This window comes from Cynocephalus volans, chromosome 5 (assembly GCF_027409185.1).
Source record: "Cynocephalus volans isolate mCynVol1 chromosome 5, mCynVol1.pri, whole genome shotgun sequence".
NCBI lineage: Eukaryota > Metazoa > Chordata > Mammalia > Dermoptera > Cynocephalidae > Cynocephalus > Cynocephalus volans.
Window position 1 is genome coordinate 50,176,278 of NC_084464.1, and position 22,338 is coordinate 50,198,615.

General features: G+C 52.4%; 1 protein-coding gene across 1 annotated transcript in view; it reads right to left on the reverse strand.

Moving 5' to 3' along the window:
• The window catches only part of LOC134379273 (potassium channel subfamily K member 5-like), a 37,713-nt gene that overhangs the window by 6,476 nt on the left and 8,899 nt on the right, over window positions 1-22,338 (reverse strand). The gene's annotated exons all lie outside the window — the stretch shown is intronic.

A 22,338-nucleotide genomic window follows, 5' to 3' on the forward strand; every position in this document is an offset into this window, starting at 1 on the left:
CAGGGTGACTCAAAATTGTGCTAGTGCCCCACGGAACTTCCAGCAACTGTGGACAGCAGGTAAGAGGTCAACTGGGGAAGCGCACTGGGAGGTCTGGGAGAGGTTTTATCTGTTCCAGCAACACTGAGAGTTGTCAACCCGTATCCATCTGACTAGACCTTGCCTCTTCCCCATCCTTCAGCTTGGCTCACCACTCACCCCAACCTACCAGTGAGGTTCTATTGGCTGGCAGAGCCTAGACCCCAGAAGCCCCATAAAAGGGGCTATAAATATGGAGTTTAAGTCCTGTCCCCAAGGAGGGCCCCCGGATGGGACATGCAGACCAGAGACCAGGAACTCAGCCACATTCTCTATAAAAATCAAGCCAAGGACTGAGGGAGAAGAGACAGAGAAGTGAGGGATAGAAGCAGGCAGGAGCCGGGAAAACTATATTTCTAACACACCCGAGGTGTGACTGAGGTTTGGTGGAAGGAAAGGGAAAGGTGGGTGTCCTGAAGGAATGTGCAGTTTGCAGGAGCAGCAGCAGGCCCTTGTAAACGGATTTGCACGCTGAAGAATGTTCCATGATGACATGCTTGTCTGACAAATCATCAAACCACACCGCTCACTGCCCTGCCTCCTTATTCCCAGGGCACCTCTGAAGGCCGTGAAGGCTGTGCAGGACCAAAGTGGCAATGGGGACGGTGGCATTCAACCCTGGCACAGGTGGCCCCTGCCCTCAGAGAGCTCTCTGTCTAGCTGGCTTGGCCACTTACACATGAAATAGCCCAAGGATGTTTAGAAATGAACAGGCCCACAGGAGAGCTAAAACAAATACCAAGGACTGTCCAATAGGTTTGTGAACAAATTAAATCTATGTTTGGAGCAAGAGTATGAGGAAGTACCAGGGCCTGTGGGTTAATGTTAAACTGATGGCAGAGAAAGCAGAGCCACTCGGCTCCCTTTTGGCTTCCACCTTTCTTATCTCAGATGCCCATCTTACACTGGAGAGCCTAAAACATGAGAAGAGCATTCAAGGACACCTTTAAATGGGAATTCGATCACTGACCACAGATGACACTGTGGCACCACCTCTGGTCACCCCCACAGAATCGTGGGGAAGGGGAACGATGTCAGAAGACAAGCTGTTCCTTTTTTCACAGAAAGGAAAAGGGTGGATTCCAAAAACTGGGAAAGCAAGCCTGCACTCTTGCAAACTTAATGTTTGGGACATTCAGAAGAGGAATTGGTGAGCACTAGAAGCTAGCACATATTTGCCAAGAACAAGTCATGCTCAGCTAAGTGCATCCCCTTTTCCAAAGGGGTTGCAAAGCCTTGAATTTTTTGGAATGCAGAAAATCCAGATTGCAACAAGGCAGCTAACAGATGGGCTTACAGCTATTCATGTGGACAAGACAGAGAAATGTGGGGTGGAGCTAGGATTAACTGGGTCCATTCAAAAGCAGACAACCCGAAGAAGTACTGATCATTATCAACCTGGACTGAGGGCTCCATTGTCAGGCCTAAGGCCTGGCCTCTTCAGTACTATAATCCACAGCACAGTGAGGACATAGATGGCTTACCAATCTTTGCGCAGAGGATGCAAAATTGGGGGTAAGGACTGAATGGGAAGATAGCTAACACACTGCAATGGCAGTATCGAGTCTCAACATCATCTGGACTGGAAATATGTGTGAAAATTAAATAGATATGAAAGTCTTTTTAAATTTTCAAGTCCTACACTTTGAATTGGAAAAGATTAGTACAGGATCAAAGGGGAAAGTCCTTGAGTTTCAGCTGACCACAAACCAACAAATACCACGGCGGCTGTGAAAAGAAAAGTAAATGTGATTTCAGGCAGCGTCAGCACACCTCTTTCCAGGGCTGGGAGCTAACGAGCCATCCTTCTCTGCAGGGTCAGCCACACGTGGGCACCCTATCCATTCTGGGTGTCAAAGTTCACATGATATGTTAGCCAACAGGCCAAGGCCCAAGAGGGGACAGGAATGGCTTTTTTGGATAACGAGCTACCTCATAATGGGCTGCTTTTTGCAATAATCAATCTCTGATAATGAAAAGTCTTTAGATCAGGGGTGACCACCATGTATCAGCCTTGCTGTTGAAGGTATGACTGTAATAGAAGCTCTCGACTGGGGATGGTAGCACCTTCTAGAGTGTTTGGAAATGATGTCTGAGGGGGAATGTTGTATGTACCAGGACCTGTTCTAGGCACTGGGGATACTGCTGTGAACAGACAGAATCTCTGCCCTTCCCCCACAGTTTGTTCTAATGAATGATGGGGGATGCTGCTGGCATTAAGTGGGCAGGGGCCAGGGATGCTAAATTCCTTGCAATTCACAGGACAATGCCACCCACAAAGAGAACACTGCTGCCCCTGAGAAACACCAACTTGCCAAAGGTAACCTGTGATTTGGGAATCATTTAGTAAGTGCTAAGGAGACATCAAAAATAAGAGTTGGCAAAACAGGGTAACTGAAGGGGGCATTAAGGTTCGGAGTACTGAGAGGTGGAAAAGCTGAGCCTCCTGCCCTGCACCCACTGATGGTGTGCCCTTTGGATAACAGCTCACAACTTCAGCCTCTGGCCCTGGTTATCAGTGAGCCACAGCCTCACATGCTTTCCCCAGGACTTCCATTATCTCTCCAGGGTCACCCAGCAAGGGGCATGCAAAAGAAGCATTCTGAAGGGCCCCTAGCTTCCCAGGGCTAGAAGCATGGGGCTAGAAGCACAGGGCTAGAAGCATTGCTGATCCTTGCAAAGATCCGGTGGCAGCAGTTACGCCCACTGGGCAGACAGACGTTATGTGGCAGAACTGGGCTAGGTTGTGGACCTTTTGGTTTCAAGCCTTCACAAGTCCCTGCCTCCCTCCCTTTATTGCTCTGCCTGGCCCTGGGCCCCCCAGTGCCCTTGCTGTTGCCTCCTCAGCCATGGTTCCCAAACAGCTGGCCTGGGAATCAGCTTGTCTCCACCCCACGGCAGGGAGCGAGGAGTAGCACTAGTGCTGCTGTGCATGAGACACCCCTCGCATGGGCCCGTACACACATTCCCTAACTGGCTTCCCTGTGATTCTGCCAGGCATCACTTGATAGGGGGCTCAGGGAGCTGAGATCCATGTGTGAACTTGGGGGGCCAGCTCCCTGTTCCCACCAGTGTAGCTGTGGCTCTGGTCAGGACATCTCACCGATCTTGATTTGGATTATACAGGATGAGGGAGAGGCCTTAACTGATCTCCCAGAACAGAAGAGCTGACCAGGACTGAGACTATCCCTGGGTTAGAGGAAAGGACATGGGGGAGCTGGGCAAACACACCGTTAGACAACGCATCCTGTCCTCGGTGTTAGGGAAACATCTTTCGCAGAAGGAGGCAACCCCTATTCACTTGCAGGTTCTTTAACTTGGGTCCAAATTCACAGTGTTTTCATTTTCCATATAGGCTTGGTGAGTGATGAGAGAAGGGGAGCCTGCACACAGCCCAGGCTCAGCTCTTGTTTGGGGACAGAATAGAGCTCCCTGCCTCTGTCACCCTCATCATAAAGCAGCTGTGATTTACTGAGGGCTTAAGATGTGCCAAGTGTTGTGCTAAGCATTTTATGTGCCTTTAACTCATTTAATGAGGACAGAATCCTGCAGGGAAGACATTATAATTTTTTCCATCTTGCAAATGAGGATTTGAGGCTTCCAGAGGTTAAAGAAGTACATGAGGTCACGGTGCTAAAAGCAATGAAGCCGGGACTAGAACTCAGGCCCATCTGGGTCCTAACTGCGGTTATCCTTATCCCCTTTCCCCATAAAAGCCACAGGAAGGAGGCCTGTAAATACTTCTACTCCTTCCCACCAGCTGAAAAAACAGTGTCCTCAACTCAGCCCAGCCGCCGCTTCCAGCGAGGCACGTCCATGCCCCTCTCCAGAGCTTCAGACAACAGCTGCCCAACCCCATCTTCCCAGGCTCGCACTGTCCACACAACCTGGGTTTCCACCTGGCGGCAGATGCCAGGCATCCCCTTCCTGGAGAGACTCATCCTGACCTTTGGGACGTGCTGCCCACCTTCAGACATGAGCAAGTAGGGCTGCCGTGGGGCTCTTCCCCTTATGGGTCAGGCTGGGGAAAACCAAGGTCAGGATGGCAGCCTGTCTGAGGATGGTGGCAGCTCGCTGGCACCCACAGAACTATTTCCGGCCCTGCCTCCAACTCCCGCAGCCACCATCACTTTCAGATCACAGAACTAACCATTCCCTGCTCTGCAGGATGCAGTCTCAACAGGCCTCCACTGGACCCACAGACTGTTGGGGGTTCAGGAGCTGAACCTCCTTTCCCATCCCTGGCTGCATCGATCCTTAATTCATAGCATCAAAACCCACTTGGTTCCTCTGGCCTGGAAGGTGTAATAGGACGAATCCTTATTCATACATGATGCCTGGCAGGAAAGAAACATCCTTTATCATTCCTCGCACCCAGCCCTTCCAGCCACCTTGTGAGGTGCGCAGACGTGGATTAATCCTCACTTCATAGTTGATATGTGACTAAGATTTGATATTTGAGCACTTACTAGGATGGGCACTGATTGAAGTAATTTAAATCACTTAGCTCACTGAATCTTTACACCTATAAAGTAGATTCAATCACCCCATTTTACAGATGAGGAAACAGAGGCACTTGCCCAAGGTCTCACAGCTAGTCAGTGGTAGAGCTGGGACATGAACCCAGGCAGTGTGGCTCTTGACCATGGCACCGTCTACAGATGGGGTGGGGGAATGCAGAGGCTCTCTAGAATGTAAGCCCCATGAGGGCAGGGACTTTCACGTGTTTTCTTTTCAACTGCTGTACTCCCAGAACCTAGACACTGCCTGGCACATAATAACTGCTCAACATATGTTTGTTAGATGAGTGAATAAATGAATCTGAATGAATGAGGATATATTCTCTGGCCTCAACTAACTTATCCTCTAGTGCCCCTCAATCTCCAACACCTGCCAGCATTGTTCTGCAGTTGGGTTTAACTAAATCCACCAGCAACAAAGTGGAAGCCTTTATCCAGCAAGAGGGTAGGAAGGACTGGCCCAGACCCAGGCAAGGGCAAGACTTGCAGGGGCTGCTGAAGCCATCGGACTCCAACTGGCCTCCAGGGCTGAGAGAAGAGAGGGCAGGGGGCCAGGAATTAGGCCAGGGCGAGGTGAGGGAGACAGAAGAGCCCAAAAGAAGGTGTTCAAGATGGCAGAGCGAGCAGTAGTGGGGCCTGGAGAGGTCCCGGAGTGGCTGGGGTTGTCCTTCCTGCAGGAAGGGAGGCCTGTCACCTCCGGAAACTCTCCACAAGGGCTGGATGTGCTAGGGTGGGAAAAGGAATATACTAGTCAGCATGGACTGAAACCCTTGCTACCAGCTGGGCACTTTTCTCACTGAATCCCTACAAGGCCCTCTTCTCTGGAGACGCTCAGTCAGTCCCATTTACAGCAAGGCCACTACAGCTCAGCTCTAGGAAGAGACAGACAGGGCCATCTCTCAAACGCAGACCCGAGCTCATAGAAACGGTGGGACACACCTAGGTTTGAATCAGAGCGTCCTCTGCATTGCTAGCAGCAAGTCTCTGCGTAAATAATTTGGCCTTTAAGCCTCAGTTTCCCAATCTGCCAAAAATAACACCTACTGAGAACATATGAAAAGCACCTAGGACATAGTAAGCACTGGATAAATGTATCTCCAGTCAGTATTATGATTTGTACGTGTGTCAGTCAGGAAATCAGATCCTGTGGTGATCTGAGACCCAGGAGCAAAGATCCCCTGCTCCCAAGGCTAAACCAAAGGGACTAAGATGCCCTGGACAAGGGTAGAGAAGGGCTAGGGGTTTACAGCACTGCATGAGAACAGGAGACACTGTCCCCAACCTTCCTCATACCTGCCACCTCTTCCCATCTCTCCGTTTTATTTAACAGAGAAAACTACCGATTCTCACTCAGTCTGATCAACTGGCTTCCTCAGGCCACACGGGGGAAGGGACGGGGCTCTGTGGCTCCACAGGTGTCCCCTGGCTGCCTGACAGTTGGGAGTCAGGGGCAGGGGGAAACAGAGGCACACCCATGATATCCCACCCCATCCCTCAGAAGGCCCATCACTCCTTACCTCTGCCCCCCGAGGCTCCCAGCCACCTGACCAGTTTCCCATCCAGCCAAGCAGGTGGAGCAGGCTGCTGAGGGAAGCAGTGCCACCGCTGCCCGCCCCCCACTCTGAGGTGAGGCTGAGGCCAGGGGCACATAGATGGTTGCTTCTCTGAACTCAGGTCCCAACTCCCCTCCCAGTTGCCCCCAGCTTCGCAATGCAGCAAAATGCCCACCTGCCCAGTGTCCGCCGAACCGTGCTCTTCCTGTGTGTCCCTCTGGTCTCTAATAAGGAACCCCCTTCCATAGGGAGCCAAGAATGGGGTCGAGCCCCCACAGGGAGTGGGGGAGTCTCAGCAGGACAGGTAGCAGGAGAATGGTAAACCTATCACTGGCACTTTTCAGGCAGATATTTGCCATTTGGGCTAGTACAATGATTTTCAAAATTTTTAAAGCCACAAACCTAGGAACTGAGAGAGGGAGGATGGGAGGGAGCTTATGTGCTGGGAATCGCCCTCATCTGCCACAGCCCAGGTTGAGAAGGCGGAGTGGGGAGAAAGAGGCTACAGGGTCCTGCTGTCTGCCCCACTGACAGGCAGACCTCAGGGGGACAGTCAGCGCATCACAAGGGTCTTGGAGAGAAAGTGTGCACCTGTTAACTCTCCTATTCCCACGACAAATTGGAGAATTGAAAACTCCATTAGCTAAAGCCTTTAGTTATAGTCACTCCCTTTCATTCTTTATCCCAGACTGATGCAACTTTTCAAACTATTTCCTTAAGGTTAATAGGGGGTCGGGGGAGGGGTGTTGGGATTGTTTGCAGACAAGGAAACTGAGGTTAGATACCACATAGCCATGCAGGCAATGGTGAGGTTAGATACCACATAGCCATGCAGGCAATGGTGAGGTTAGATACCACATAGCCATGCAGGCAGTGGTGAGGTTAGATACCACATAGCCATGCAGGCAATGGTGAGGTTAGATACCACATAGTCGTGCAGGCAATGGTGAGGTTAGATACCACATAGCCGTGCAGGCAATGGTGAGGTTAGATACCACATAGCCGTGCAGGCAATGGTGAGGTTAGATACCACATAGCCGTGCAGGCAATGGTGAGGTTAGATACCACATAGTCGTGCAGGCAGTGGTGAGGTTAGATACCACATAGCCGTGCAGGCAATGGTGAGGTTAGATACCACATAGTCGTGCAGGCAGTGGTGAGGTTAGATACCACATAGTCGTGCAGGCAGTGGTGAGGTTAGATACCACATAGTCGTGCAGGCAGTGGTGAGGTTAGATACCACATAGCCATGCAGGCAATGGTGAGGTTAGATACCACATAGTCGTGCAGGCAATGGTGAGGTTAGATACCACATAGCCATGCAGGCAATGGTGAGGTTAGATACCACATAGCCGTGCAGGCAGTGGTGAGGTTAGATACCACATAGTCGTGCAGGCAGTGGTTCGCAGCCCAAGCTGCGCTGTCCAGTGGAATCACTTCAGAGTTTAAATAAATACCGTGCCTGGGCCCCACCCAGAGATATTCTGTTGACTTGGACATGGCTTTTAAAAAGTTCCAGAGGTGACTCTAACATGCATCAGTGCCCTAGTGGGAGGTGATGGGGGGCTGAGAAGGTGGGGTGCTGGACTCAGGCCTTCCACCTTCCTGCCTAAGGAGGGAGAATGCAGGGCAGGGAGAAGGAATCCGTGGTATTTCCATGACCACCCTTTCACTCCAGCCTAGGTGAACAGGGTGTGGTTCGCAGGGCAGCTGTAGTTATGAGCAAGGTATTGGCGAGGGCCCATTGGTGCCACCCTGATACCTGCACCAGCTGCGGGCCCATCTCACTGAGCTCTGTCTCCACAGTGAAGGAGCGGGTGTCTGGGGGCAGATGCTGGGACTGGAGGGGGCAGGGCCACACCAAGCTTGTCCTAAGACTAACACTGGGCTGTTGCAAAGTGGACTGTGTTTGTTGACTTCTTTTTTACTTAAGTGCATTTCCAGATTTGCTCCAATGTTTACATGGAATATTTAGTCATGTTTTTAGAAGAAAGATGGAAGGACAAATAAGTTGTTGGAGACTTTGGTTGCTGGGATGTAAACATAGCGTCTGAAGACCAGGTTCAGCTCAGCTCTACCAGACCTGGAGAGTCTCCAAGAACTTTGATCTCTCTGCCTACATCCTCCATAAAGGAGGAGGCTTGACTATGACTACCTGGGGAGGGAAGGGGCGTGGAGGGGCAGGTAACACCTCCCTAAAATTCATTTTCTTCTTCCCAGAAATCCTAGGCCCAGCCTGGCACCTTCCCACACCCACCCCATCCACAACCCATTCAAGAATATACATTTTCAGGACTCAGCTCACTGGCCATCAGGCCCAGCTCCCTCAGAGCCCCCAGCAAGTCAGGTTCCCGTGTCAGGAGCTCTGTCCCCTGGCTCACCCTGCTCAGGCTTCAGAGGGGGCCTCACTGCCTACACTCTGCTTTGGTAACATGCCCAGTGTCCGGCCTGCTGTTTGTGGCCAAGGGGAAGCAGCCAGCCTGAGCATGCCCCACGGTGTCACAGGCAGGGCTGTGGGCATGACACTCCCCCATCCTCTCGCACGCCCATGGTGGCCTTGCACTGTCAGTCACACCTAGATTAACCCCAAGCCCCAGAGACGGACAATCCCATTAGGCAGGGTGGAAAGTGGTTCACCACCCCCACCCTGGTTGAACACTTCAGAGGTCACTACACTGTTGCTTCTAAACCTGGACAACGCACTGTGATCATCTAGGGGAGCTTGGACAAATACTCCTGCCTGGGTCCTACCATCAGAGATCCAAACAGAAATAGTCTGGGGCCTGAACTGGGAACGAGGATGCTTAAAAGCTCTCGCAGGTGATTCCAATATTATACTCAGCCAAGTTTCAAAACCAGTGCCCTAGACCCAAACTGCCCTCCCTACTTGTTAGGGACTGAGTCCAGCCCACCCCTAGAGTCAGCACTGGGCAGGCTGTCCTCTTGTCCACCTTTGGGCTTCCCCTGCCGGCCCTCGTGGGCCATCTCTCAGCAGCCTCCCAGAGGAGACACTAGGTCTCACACTCACGGGGCAAGCCTGTACCAGATGGGAGCAGGTTTTCAGCAGAATCCTCTGGGTTTCCGACTTTCACAGGCCTGGGAGCCCTGTCCTCACTCAGGAGGGACAAAGAAAACAAGGCGGGTGACCCTGCCCCCATTGTTCTCAGGCTGGGACGGTAATCCCCCTGGCAGCCGGGCAACCCTCCTGTGAGAGCCGAGTACAGGACATATCTTTGCAGGGACTGGCTGACCTAGGAGGGGCTGCAGGTTTGGCTAAGCAAACAGTGAAGGGCCAGTGAGGTCTGAGCTCAGGATGGGACATCAGGAAATACTCTCAGGCATGTGGAAGCCTGAGCTGATGAGTTACACTGGAAATCCCTGTGTGCACGGACACAGGGGACCTCGATGGTTGCCTGCCTGAGAATTGGCCCTCAGGAATAGGAAAGAGCCCCCATGCTCCCAAACACACATATCAGGTGACACTCTGGATCCATGTTCTCAAAATCCACCCCTGCTTCAGCTTCTTAAGGACTGAGGGAAGGCGGGATGTCCAGTGAGGCTTGAATGACAAGAGCAACATCCCTAATCCACCTGCAGCTTCACAACCACTGCCCTGCCGTGGGGTGGCTGTGGCCTGGGTCCATGGTTCATGGTCCTGTACTGGTGTCTATGCCCTATCTGGGATGCTGTGGCCTGGATTTGTGATCTGACCCCTTCCCTGCCCCGAGGATCCAAATCCCAGGGATGTCTGACATCTCTCTGCCCCATGTGATGTCAAGAGGCATCTCCCAACGAGCGGGTCAACAGCGTGAGGAAGGGCAGAAAATGGTTGGGGCCGGGGCCCCTTGCGCCTGCGGAGTCAGGCAGAGCAGCCTCCTGTCCTTCCCCCATAAGGGTGTGGGTCACTAGGGAGCGAGAGGCCTGCCTTCCAGGGTGGGCCACGGAGCTCTGAGGAGAGGCCACTGCGTGGGATTCGGCCCTTGGTGTGTTGTCCTTCCCAGGCAAGCTGGCAACCCTCTCTGGCCTCATCACTCCTGCGTGACGAGGTTGATGGAGCCCGAGTCAACATCTCCCCCCACCAGACCCCCACATTCATCAAGCACCTCCCACACCCATAACTCCTCTGCCACAATTTCATTCAACCTTTGGTGAAGCCAGGAAAAATGGATATTACTATTCCCATTTTGTAGATGAGGAATCTACAGAGAAAGCTAGTGACCTGGTTTAGCCACTCAGCCAGTAAGTGACAAGGCACAGAGTAGGACCTGCCAGAGGTCCCTAACTCTCGGTTAAGGCCCTTTCCATGGAACAACCAGACCGTCCATCCCCCATCCTGGCGCTGGGCTGAGAAAAGCCAACCGCAGCTGGGCAGGGAAGGTGCCAGGGCACACGGGTGACATGGAGCTGTGAAGCGCTGCACAGACACACCCATAGACCTGACCTTGGCTCTGCTGTTTAGGGTGATCAGATGCTATGCTTCCTGCCCCACGTCCCAGAGATGTGTCTTAGTTTTCCCCTGACCTTGGGGTAGGTCGGAAGGAGAAACCAGGGGAGTCACCAGCCACTCCAGGTTTCTAAAAACCACCCTCGGAGCAGCCACAAAAGAGGTCAGGGAACTGCTAAGTCGCTGTGTCCCTTCCCAGGCTGATGGCCTGTAGAGCTCTGGCTCACCGGCAGCCTGGCTGCCCACTGCATGCCAGCGTGCTTCCTGTCCTCCCCAGCCCAGTTCTGTACTGGACACACAAGCTGGGATGGCCAATCCACTTCAAAATCACCAGCGTCAAGTTTAGGACCCTCCGTGAGCAGCATGAGCACAGAGGGGAAAGGCCAGGGCTTCGGACGCTGGGGTCAGGACCTAACAGGTCACCTGGTCATGTCCTGTCACCTCTCTGAGCTTAGCTTTTGTATCTGGAAAATCAGGGTACCATGACTTCAACAGGTTGGGGTTCCAATTATGAGAAAACGATGTATGGCTTGATGCTGGGCACACAGGGAACGTTCCAGAAATGAGCACCAGGAAGAGAAATGAATGTGGCTATTGTGGCTTCACATGTAGAACAAGGGGTCTGGGGGACAGCTCTGTTCTGTGGGTTTTAACCCACTGTACATGGCCTCCAGAGCTGGAGGAGAGCGGGGCCAGTTGTTGGGGGCAATGCCCCACTTCCGCCTGCCACCACTTGGAAGATCAGGGCTGGGACAGTCCTCTCTCAGCAGTGCTCTGCTCCCTGTGCCTCTACAGGGGCCTTCCCATGGCTCACTCTCACTTCAGTCAGGTCTCACCTCAAACATCTCCTTCTCAGAGGCCCCCACATCTAAAACAGTAAACACCTGTGCCCCTCCAGCCCTCACTGCTACCTGACATCCTGTTAGGGATCTGTTTATCCAGCCTGTTTATCTCCCCAGATAGACCATGGTCTCTGAAGGCAGAAACTTCACTCATCCCTTAATCCCAGAACAGAACCTGGCACTCGTAGGTGCTCAATATCAGCCAGATGAATGACGGAGTCTCCAAGATGCATGCCTTCAGGGGTACAAGGGTGGGTGCTGGTGTTGTATCTTATGTGGGCTCTAGCTCTGCTGGATGAGGCGGGAGCCCTGACAGGTGCAGGACCAGCACAGGTTCATGACTGTTCCCAGGCCCTACTGCCTTTTCCCCACCCTGCCCATCTGCAAGGCCAAAGCCCCCAGCAGTCCCAGCACTGGTGAATCAGCTCCCTTCAGACTTTGAAACCATCTGGATTCCACAGCCAGGAGGCAGGCAGGTACGGCTGGGTGGGAGGGCCACGGGATATCGAGGTATTCGAAGGCGCTGTGGCTGCAGGTCTTCCCACGCACGCCTTCCTGCTCTCCCAGCACAGGGAGCAAGGATGCTCTGATCCACGAAGCTCCTGGGCCCTGGAGGCTGCCAGTCATGTTCCCCTGGACACAGCTGCTTGCCCTGGGCCCCCTCGCAAGGGGATCTAAGGACCAGACCCCCACTGCCAACATCCCCAGACTCCTGCCTCTCTGCTCCTGATCCCTGACACACTCATCCTTCCAGGTTATACCTGGATCCTTGAGAGGGGTTGTGGCTGACACTACCCTACCTCCTACCTCTCCAAATCCTCCAGACAACCCGGCAAACTCCCCCAACCCAGAGGCCTCCCCCTGCTCTTGCCTCCTTTCCCTGTTCTCTTTGCCTGTAGCCGGCAGCTTGGGGTAATAAGTAATTGCCCTTCCTTGAGGGCTTGGGTTCTGATGATAAGCGATTACTATACCTACCCATATATTATAATTTGTTTAAGATGGCCCAGTGGTTAAACTGTAAACATCTTCACTAATTAAAAAAGAAAAGTCCAAAGGGGTACTGGGCGGTGGCATTAATATTGCACTGGGGGTGGGGCAGCTGAGTTACTCTACTCCCAAGAAGTAACTTCCTGCCTGTTTATTACAAACCAACCCTTCCCACCCAAACCTGGCTCCAAAAAGCTTGTCTGAGGGGCTTGTTTTCTCATCCACCCATGCTCCAAGCATGATCTTGCCCCCATCCTTCTCCACAAAGCTCCTTGCAGGATCCTCCTGAGAGCCAACCACCTGTCACAAAATCCTTCCTTATTCTCTGACTCTAACCTAAATCCCTCCGGCTGCAGTCCAAGCCCATTTCCTTTGGTTCAGTTTCCGGCTGGAGACAGACAACAGCTGGCCTCCATCCTCTCTGGAATAAATTGTACAAAAATTACCGGCACACCAGCACAGGCATCTTGGGATGGATGGTACTCTTTGTGGGGTGGGGGAGCTTTCTGCCTCAATGGCTTCCAAATCCCAGACTCAAACCCCACTGGAAGACTGAGTCACTATTAGAGACAAGAGCCAAGACCACAACCTCAAAACCACTGGGCAAGATGCAAAGGGCATTTTGTCCTAAAATTCAGATTCCCCATACCCCAGACTCCCTGACTCAGATCTCAGACCACATCAGTTACACCAGGGGCTCTGGCTGCCAAGGTCCCCATTTGGAGATCACAGGGATGCTATACAAAGAGGATCCCAAGTAGTGTGGGAAAGGTGGGGAACCTCATATATATGGCTGGTGCCCCTCCCCCTGGACTAGTCACCACCCTTGCCATCGCTACCCAGATATGTCAGAAAGCACAGGGGCCAGCCAGACACAGCTGTCTCTGCCTTTCCTACCCTGCATGGACACTCCCCCACCCATCTTCCGTCCCCTGCCCACTGGGCCATGGGACGTGACCAGGGTTAAGAAACAGAGAGCTGTTTTGTACTGAAGGTATGGAAAATCACAGCCAGGCCCTCCTAGTGCAAAGAGGCTGGGCTGAGGTGGGGGGTGGAGTGGGGTTTGGAAAAACTTCCCCCTCCTTTAACCTGCCAGGCAACAGGAAATGGAAACTCTCCTGCCAATGCAGGAGAATCTTGACTTTGAGACACAGCCTCATTGTGAAACTCAAGAGGCAGAGGACCATGCCTTAGACACACACATTCTTTCTCTCCCTTCCAAAAGGACTGTGATTTTAAGCAACAACACTTCCCAAGCTTGTTTAACCCCCTAACACCTACCCAGGCTCTGACAACCCCTCAGCCTTCCTAGTGGCGCGAAAGAGCATTTGATGCACAGGCCTGCGCAGCGTTGGCTACTCCCTAGCCCCACAAGTCATGGCTTCAGTGTCTTCCTTTGTATAATGGGAATAATGGCACCTCCCACCAATCCTCAGGGTTATGGATCAAAAGGCTCGATGGACAGCATGAAGCCTGGTGCACAGGCAACTTAGAGGTGCTCCTGATTTAGGAACTTGTAGTGTAGAAACATCCAGGGTTATTGTAGGTAGGAATGTGTTGTGTGTGGCTGGGGGAGGCTGAAAGAAGGGAAAGTAAACACCACCAGGTTTCCAAGTCACCTGAGGGTCAGGCAGGGGAGTGGGACCCATCCATTGCATTGCTGCACACTGTCCCCCAGCAGAACGCAGTTTCCAGGGAGGGTTAGCAGGGGTGGTCACTTCTCGGGCTTGTCCCGGGAGGTCCATCTACCCTCAAGTCTGCTGGAGCAGGGCCTTTTGTCCTGGGCTGCTGAGGGCTAAATAACTCACCATGTAGTGGACATCCAGGACACAGCCTGCCCTCTTCACAACCCTGGGCCCTCTCCCCATGTGTAAAATGAGGCTCCTGGTCACTTCCCAGGAAGAGTGGGGGCATGAGAGGGCAAGATGGGAGAACAAGGGGTTTTCCTCACCTCCACTCCCCCCAGACCCCTGAGCCATCCCCCTCTTTGGAGGGACAAAAGTGTAGCTGTGCCCATTTGCTACAAATTCCACATCTACCCAGGTATTGTCCCCCCTCCCCCACAATGCACAGGCAACCCAACCAACCTATATAACCCCAAAAAATGGGACCAGAGTCATGGACAAACTGTCCTTGCTCAATGTAGCTTGAAGCAGGGTCAGCTGAATCATTAAGTACTTGCTGAGCACCAGCCATGTGCCCAGTTACCAGGAATTACACAGGAGGGGCAGGACACAGGCCTGCCGGGGATGATCTTGTAGTCCAACAAGAGACACGGGAGAGAGTTACATGACGGTGGAAGACAGTGCAAGAAAGTAGCAGGCAAACCAGGGTTGAGGCCAGGACAGTACCTGGGGCTCACGCCATGGCCCCTTTCAAGTCCAAGCAATGGGGCATGAAGTAGGACAAGAAGCCCAAACACAGATAGGGAAACTGAGGACCAAAAACATGAACAAACTAGGACCAGAGCAATCTCTCAGGCAGACACTCCACCCACTCTAAAAACTGTGTCTCCCGTGCCCCTACTCTCACTCTAGGGTCTTCTACCTTCCCTAGCCCAGGATCCCCACCGTGGACCCTAGAAATAACCCGGACAACCCCTGCAAATTTTACCCCCCCCTTCTTCCATTCTTTCTGGATTTGTGGTAGGAAGATGTGTTCATGGTTCTCATCCCAAAGTGGCAGAAGTGCCCATTAGGCTGGTAGATTCACCCAATCAGTGTACCTTATAAACCATAAGGAGCAGGATTTCCTCCCAAGGACTGGGGGGACATTGATGCTTCACTACAGAGTGGGTGGGCTGAGGGGCTGGGGTTGAAGTAGGCAATTAGAGGGAATGTGGAGACCATGAGCAGCAAGTCAGAGATCCATGAAAAAGGACTCTCTTTCTATGAACTGGTCCCACCTCAAATGGAGCCAAGGCTGAACAATCTTGAGTCTACTGGGACTGACTGGGCAAGGAAGTCACATGTTGCTGCAAGCACACTCTTTCTGTTAACTGGACCCGTGGGGGTGCCCACTTTGGCAGTGCTTGGGTAGACAGATAATTCCCTCCTGGAGATTCTCAGCACATCACCCTTCCTTACTCCAAGGTTGCCAGCTCTCCCCTCTCTCACCCCAGGGCAGGAATAAAAGTGGACGAGGCACAGGGAGAAGCCATGTATGGCATCAGAAACCCCAACAGATTCCAACCCAGTACTCCAGCGCTGTCCAATTGAATTCTGTGATGATGGGAATGTTCTACATCTGTGTGGCCCCATGTGGCTACAGAGCACTTGAAATGTGGCCAGTGTCTGAGGAATTAAATTTTAATTTTAGTAATCTTAACTTAAAATCAAGTAGTCACAATAAATAGTAATATCATGTTAAAAAAATAAAATTACCTAGAGGAATGTGGGTAGTGACTACCATGCTGGTACAGAGTCTGCATTAATCACATCCTACCTGAATCTTCCCCAAGGCAGGATTTGCCTTCCCTGGACCTCAGGTTGAACCAAGCCTCGGGCCACTGTCATAGCATCTTCCTGACCATGAATTACACACATCATCCTGAGCTGTTTCAAATCTTGCTTGTGCTTGTGTTTTCTGTTCATCTGAAACACAAGGCAAGGCTTCATGGGCCCCCATGGGACTTAGTAGAGCCAGGTGCACACAGGAGCCAAGACGATACTTGTCCATGGGCCTCTGGAGAACCCCCCCCCCCCGTGTGGGACACTGACCAACATTGGGAACAGCTCCCCCCTGGCCTGCCAGGTCTCTACCAGGGAGCTACACTCTCTTCATGGTGACTGTCAGGCTGGGTGTACAGTCTCAAACTTCTTGGTCTGCAAACCAAGGGTCCACCTGATTTCTCCAGACTCTGAGACCCTCAGAGTGTCCCACAGCACTGATGCTCAGGAAGTGACCACCCTGGCAGCTAAATCTAAAGACCACAGTACACTGTTTAGTGATTACAAAAGTGGTGCTAATTTTCAGAGTATGTTCGTTAAAATCATGTTTATTTGCGCTTTGCGTAACTCATACATAAAAATAACCAGTGTAGAAGTGGTTAATGGTATATGCATATATTTTTATCCCTTAAAAATATTGAGTTCTTTGTTATAGAAGCAATGTAATCACATTACAGAAAATGTGGGAAGTAGAGAAAGAAAAAGCCATCAATAATCCTGTCACCCCAGCGTGGCACCGCCTGGCTTCTGTTTTTAAATTGAGTTTCTATGACTCAATGCAACAGAGAGAACCACACACGTTAGCTTGTGCCTCCCTGTTCTCCTCATCCCCTGTCTTGTTTTTGCATAACCTAAAGTCTGGCTCATACTCAGACCCACACTGACAAGCACCAAACGGAGGCACCGGAAACCACCCTCACACCACCCCTGCCTCAGAGCCTGGGCCCCCTCATGCACCAAGGCCACCTGTTCAGGTCTAAGGGTCTCCCACACCCCAGGCCAGAGCCCTCCAATTCGATTTAATTGTGTGGGCAGAGCAGTGGGGAAGTCGTGTGTAAGAGTGTGTGCACACAGGCAGGAAACTGCCTTCAGGAAAGTCAGCATCTTGGGGAAATTTTAAGATGTGTACACAATGGCCCCCACATACAGCAGGTGGAGATGGATTTGACCACATGCAGCTCCCAGTCCTAGGGCATTCTGAAAAGGGAGGCTGTCCAAAACTGAGCTCTGCAAACTCTGAATCCGCAGCAGGCTCGGTGGAGATGGGAACCTTCTAGAACAGGATCCAATACAGTCCACCCCCCCACCGTGACTCTGAAGTTGCCCTGCCTGGGCCCCAGGAGCCTGCCCTGGCTCTAGACAGACACGCTCCCTGGGAGAAGCTGATGCACACTTCCACCAGGCAACCTACGGACCTGTTCAAACAGAGAACAAAGTGTCCCCAGCTAGGGGGGCAGTAGCAGATGACGGGCCGAGCGGTGCGGTCAGCCCCAGAGTGCTCGCTGGGTTGCAGGAGAAGCCGGCAGGCAGGGACCCCACTGGGAGGGCTAGAGACAGTCTTCCCCACTGGACGTGGGCCCATCTGAAGGGCAGAGGACGGCTGTGACGGTGCCGCCTCTGGGTTTGGGTGCTGCTGGGAGGAAGGCCAAAAGGGAGAGAGAGAAATCCATGGTTCAGGACATTCATTAATAATTACCCTCTTACCCGGTGCTAGGTTTGGGATGAGGCACAAATCCAGGGCCTTGCGGGGAAAGGGTGTTGCAGGGGAGTGCAGACGGAGAAACTCCCGTGGCAATGTGCTCTGACAGGGAGTCCAGGGGAGCCCAGAGAGGAGTGGGGCTCAAAAGAAGCAACCCCCAGGCCCAGGGTCAGGGGAGCCTCCCGTAACAGCCCAGCCTACAGGAACTTTTCTACTTTGGGGCACCTAAGGCCCCTACAATATGACCCGCCCCCACTTTAATTCTTCATAGTACATTGGTTGCAAGGTGACCCCCGCCCAAGATGTTATGGCTCCACCCACCAACCTCAAAGACAGGGATAATGTCTAGTACTCCTAATTCCCACAATCCTTAAACCAGCACCAGGCATACAGTTGGCATGCATTAAGTGTTTAATTGGCCTTAGGGAGCAAGTTCTTGGCTCAGAGAGGTGCAGTGACCTAGCCTAGTCACACGGCAAGCACGCCCAGGACCTGACTGTCTTGTAGTCCCCCACAACTCCCTGGGCTGCTCATCAAGAGGAATGCAGGGCTGAGGCTAGAGTCTGGGAGATGGGGGAGGGGGGTACTGAGAAGCTGTTAATCAGGACACCCTCCCCTTTTCCTGCTACCCTGGGGCTGCTGACAAGACACTAGAGCATCAGTTTGCCCCACTGAGCCCACTCAGCACTTAAGGCGTTAGCGAGAGGCGGCCATTCCCCCCGCAGCTCCAGCGGGGCCAGGGATGCTGAGAAGGAAAGGGCCCCCTTCCAAAGCTAACACTGTGGGGATGCATTCCACGACCTGGGAGGTGAGAGTTTTATTTGAACAGGAGTGATGGGGAAGGTATGGGACACTGATGTTTTCTCCTCCAGAGAGTCTGTGAACAGGTGCCCACCTCCATCCCGCACTGGGGGAGCCTGGGAGGAGGAAGAACCTTTGCATTAGACACAAAGGGCGCCCAATCCAAAATAAGCGTCCATAAAGGGTCTGTCATGGGGTCCTCAGCATGCTACAAAATAACCCATCTGTCCTTATCCTTGCAGGCAGTATCTGGGTGGTACTTACACCCCAGGAGAAAGGAGAAGACTGAAGCGATTTCTTCCCAAGGTACAGACCATAGTCCTGCTAGGGGTTAACCCTGGGGAAGCCAAGTGGGGGGATGTGTCATAAGTGTGGATTTAGCTGATGGGAAGGTGGCAGGCCATATAGGGACTAAGACAGAAATCCCACAGCTAAGAGGCCGTTACACCTCCCCTCCATCTCCTTGATTCTTTCTTGGGGCCTCTCAGTCTCTGGGTCCCCTGACCCACAAACCTGCCTAGGGGCAGGGGATAGAAGCAGTGAACACAGGGCAGGAGTCTGTTAGAGATATAAGATGGGGGTGGGGACAGAGATGACAGCCCCAACTCAGAGCTGTGGCACCCACTTACACAACCCAGGTTTTCCCGCTTTAAAACTTTTCACAGTTGAAATGACAAACAAACCTATATATGGTCACTGTGGTCAGGAAGCAGCAGTGCTTTGGTGTTAGAACCCCCATGACTGAACAGAGCAATGCTCGGCCAAGGGGCAGCAGGCATGTGCACAAGGCACTTCCTGGGCACACACAGAAAACCCAGTCTCCAGAGGAGGGGCGGGCTCCATAAGACTGGCAATCATTAAGACACTGCGACATCTGAATGACAAGTCACTCTGCAGAGCTCTGGCTCTGGACTCAAAAGGCCTGGGTTCAAGCCACTAACTAGCTGTGTGACCTTGCCTAAGTTATTTAACCTCTCTATCTCAGATGGTTTGTCTGTAAAATGAGGCTCCCCACAGCTCCTATCTTTTACCATTTTTGGGGAGTCAGTACGATGTGGCCATGGTGGCTGCCGTTACTATTCTTTGGAGGGCTGGTATGCCTCTCCTTGTCCCCCAACCCCCAATCACTTCTGTTAGCAGTGGATACAGCCCCTGAGTTCTTGGTAAAATCTGAAACTTGCTATTAGTGTGCAGGGTCATAGAATGCCTCTCCTCCTTTCTGGGATGGCCCTAGACGTTTCCTGTCTGTGTTGAGGCTGACCGGGATCAAGGGTAGGGGTCCAGAAAGAGGTGAGATCCCACAAGATCCCACAAGTCCAAATCTCATGGGGGCCCCTGTGAGGGCCTTGCCTCTTAGTTTACGAAGGAGACACCAGAGGGTTTTCTGAATTTTGGAAACATGATCTGACTATCAGGTTCCCTGACTGCTGGTGCAGTGTGACCAGCAGACCTATTGGAGGTGTGGCAATCACCTTTCAGCTGACCTCCTCTTCTAGGCCACTGCTTCCAAGAAGCCTTCCTTTATTTCCCCACTTAGCTCTAATTACTCCTTTATTGTATTTCCCCCACTCCTGGTGAACAGAGCAACCTTGGACAAGTTACGTAAACTCCCAAGGTCTGGGCCTTTGCTCCAGGAGGCCACAGGCCAGTTAAATACCTCTAAGCTCCCTCTAAGCTCACATTTTATGATTTGCTGCCAGGAGAGGGGCGCAGAACATGAACTACCCCTGCCAACCTCCAAAACAGGCTGTGGAAACTAGCCACCAGCTCTGTGGGTGCAGACTCATGGGGAGCAGAGTCCAGTGCTGGGGAAACTCCCTGGAGAATAGGAGGCATCAGATCCTTTCTGCCTGAGGCCCTGGATGACCCAGAAAAACATCCTCCTCTCTGAGCCTATGGCTCACCATAATTTCAACTTTTACCTCTTATCCTGGAACTTACTAGTAAGTGGGGAAGCTGGTGCTCAAGATCACAGGAAGGGATGTGTTGGGAAGGTTAGTAAATCAAGCAGGCCAAACCGCCTAATGTAATTAGAAGTGCTCTGCACCCCAAAATACCATCAAGAGGTTTTTGATTTAAAGGCAATTTAAAAAGGGATTAGAAATGGGGTGAGAAATGGCTCAGCGAAGAAAGGCCCATAGCCGGGATCTGGTAAGCAGCGCTGCTAGATCAACCTGAACTTGGTTCAAGAGACAGCTCTGCCCCAGTTTAACCACTCCTCACCAGGCCTCAGTTTTCCCATCTAGCAAATGGGATGGCATCCATTTGGCAAGGTGCGTGGCATGCACGGGTGTAAGGTCTGTGTGTCTGCCAACTTCCTGGAGGACTGCGTGGTGTCACCCAGGTGCTTCAGGTAACACCCTGCAAACACTTCTGCTCCCTCCCCTTGGGGTGGGCTGAGGGGGAGTAAAAGCCGAGTGCAGGCTCTGGTCACACCATCCGCTAGGGAGCTGCCCTTCTCACCTGCAAACAACACAGGTCATCCCCTGCTCCTCCTCAGAAGGCTCTGAAGATACAGCAACAGTTTCCACAAGGAAGGAGCAGGGGGGTGTTGTTGCCCTTCCCCAGCCTGCCCTCTTGATTTCCGTTGTATGTGGTCTGAAGACATTCCCTCAAAGGCAGGGACCGGGGCTCGTTCTCTTTGCAGCAGTCCTCAAACAGGTCTGCACACACAGCATGTGCTTAGTAAATATCTGCTGAATGAGGGACTGGATGTTTGCTATGTAAGTTCCTTGAAAGCAGAGGCCAGGGCTCCCCTCTAGCTGATGACAGACCTGCTTAACTAAACATGCTCTCGCTGACCTGTGCTGCCTGGGCCTCACTCATCCCAGGGGGAAGGACTTGGGGAAAAGTTTATGACACAAGGGATGGGAGAGGGGAGCCAGGAGGGATTCCTGGAGAAAACCAGACCCAGATAGGGAGAGCTGTTTATTCTGTAAAGTTCTGCATCAAAGGGGAGAAGATAACAATAAGCTGGTCTTCAAGGTTAACTCAGGCTAGAAGCTGCACTGAGTGAGCTTTACCGAATTTTCTCATGTTATCTTCACTCCCCCACGAGGCAGGTATAATCAGTCCCATTTTCAGATGACATGATGTGCTCGGGTCTCACAATGTGTAAAGGCAGAGAATTGGTATTAAATGCCAGGTGTGACTTGAAAGCCTGTCCTCAACTGGACCTCACCTTAAGTGGCTTGAAGGGGAAAGTGGGAGAAAACTGTAATAATTAACCCCCCTTTCCACGACTCAGAGCCGGTGAGACCAAGGGCCAGAGTCTGGGCCTGGCTTACCTGGCTTAATTCACTTCACCTTGAACTTGCAAGAGGCTCGGCCCCTCCTGATTGGACTTCCAACCAGAAGGTCTCTATAGATTTTGGCATCCGCCTGAGGCCTAGCACACTGCTGGGCCCCCAGGCACAACAGACCACCGAGCAAGACGACAACCCACACACTTACTAAGCATCTCTCCAGAGCTAGGCCTGGAAACACAGGCCCGGGGTGGGGGGTTGTGGGGGAGGAGACATGGCCACTGCCCACATACAGCTCATCTGATCCAGCTGGGCCTGATTTAACAGGCACTCCAAGCCTCCTTGAATGAATGGATGAGTCCAGAGAGGTAAAATCTGGCCAGGGCCACACAGCACAAACCAGTATGTAAGTAGAACTGAAACCCAGGTAAGAATCAGCTTTTCCCTACCCAGTGGTTTAGATGAGGTTTTCTTATTCCTAACCCTAAGCCAGGTGCACACAGGCAAATGGAAGGGCTGTATCGTACATCCTCCCCACCCCCCTATAACCAGATGTGGCTGACAAGACCCCTGGCAGCCCACAGGGCCCACCTCTAGGTTACATGATTGAGCAAAGCTGTTCCTGACACCAACTGCTCTGCACGGGGCTTCTCTCCCAGACTCAGGAGCAAGCATCCCCCTCGTAGGAGGGGCCCAGCTAAGCAGCTGCAGCCAGATTAT